Source organism: Cyprinodon variegatus, unplaced genomic scaffold (assembly GCF_000732505.1).
Source record: "Cyprinodon variegatus isolate N-32 unplaced genomic scaffold, C_variegatus-1.0 Scaffold110, whole genome shotgun sequence".
Taxonomy (NCBI): Eukaryota; Metazoa; Chordata; class Actinopteri; order Cyprinodontiformes; family Cyprinodontidae; genus Cyprinodon; species Cyprinodon variegatus.
In genome coordinates, this window is record NW_015150563.1 from 665,201 (window position 1) to 666,673 (window position 1,473).

Sequence of the window (1,473 nt, forward strand, 5' to 3'; positions counted from 1 at the left end):
AGAGATCTGATTGTTCCTTATGTTCCTAACAGAGCACTTCGCTCTCAATCTGCAGGTTTACTAGTGGTTCCTAGAATTTCTAAAAATAGAATGAAAGGATGACTGAATTGTCTCTGCAAAGTGTATTGAGATGTTGTGTTGTAAATTGCTGCTATAAATACATATAAATAAATTGAATTTAATCCTTCAGGATTACAGGGAGTCCAAAGATGCCTCCAGTTTAACAAAGGAAAAAGTGAGAAAAACTTCACCTTTGAGTCCAGAAGTAAACTTTACAGAAAGTCTGTGGACTTGAAATATCTTTATGATCTGACTAATTTACAGTCCACAGTTCGGCCAATTGGTAAGATGTTAGAATCTGACAATAAATTAAAAAAAAACTTTGAAACTAAATGAAAAGGTTTCTTGGAAATGCATTGAGTCAGTACTTTACTGCGACCAGGTCATGCAGCTTTTTATCGTCAAATCTTTAACATGTTTGATTGATGTTTTTTTTTTTGTGTGCAGGATGTTCAAATATAAAATGATTTACTGTGGGTTTTTTTTAAAGAGGATGAAGACATTTTGTTTTGACTTAAGCAGTGTTTTCCTAATCCCCAGACCTCTTGGGATTTCCCAAATTAAGCAAAAGGTTAGAAATCTTTTGCACATTTTTAGGCCTCAGAGGAAAATCAGAACAATATTTATTATGGAAATCTGCCAGGATGTCTTCATACGATTTACTGAAAACTTTACATGTTATTACTCAGTGCAGTCAGGCGCTGAAAATTATTTCTGACTTCTCAAGGTCCACGTTCATCCTTCAACCCCCCCACTGTTCTGCTCTTTTATGGATGGAAAAAAAATCAAAATCTAGATCAGTCATTTTTTCTTAAAATAAGTGCATTTGTTCTTGGATTGAGGAGGTAAAAGAGAAGTCTTGCCAATGGAACAAGACAATTTACACTTGAAATAAGAAAACACAAATCCTTTCCATCTCTTCTTTCTTTCAGCTTTTCTCTTTTTTCCTTTTTCTTCTTCTGTTTTTCTGTTCTATTTACATTGCAGTGTCCATATAAACTGTAAAACACCCTGCATAATTATAATAAAGCAATTTATATGCATGAATCAAGTGTAGCAGTATGGCAATTGCCATACTGCTACACTTGTATACACTTAATTTACTTATAAAAAAAATACTTAACAATAAAATAAAATAAAATTATTACACTGGAAAAACGATCTAGAAATAAGTACAAGTGTATTTACCCTTAATATGGGTAGGTAAATGAGATAGTTTGCCAATGGAATAAACATTTTTTCTCTTAAAATAAGATAATTAGATAAAATGGACTTGAAAAAAGACAATGCAAGTGTGTTTTCTTGTTTTAAGTGTAAATTGTCTTGTTCCATTGGCAAAATGTCTCTTTTTCCTCCTCAATCCAAGAACAAAATGTACTTATTTTAAGAGAAAATGACTTACCTAGATTTCAT

At 32.0% G+C, this 1,473-nt stretch overlaps 1 protein-coding gene across 1 annotated transcript in view; it reads right to left on the minus strand.

The window, feature by feature from the left end:
- Nucleotides 1-1,473, minus strand: part of LOC107084865 (potassium voltage-gated channel subfamily H member 5-like) — a 97,696-nt gene that overhangs the window by 2,368 nt on the left and 93,855 nt on the right. The gene's annotated exons all lie outside the window — the stretch shown is intronic.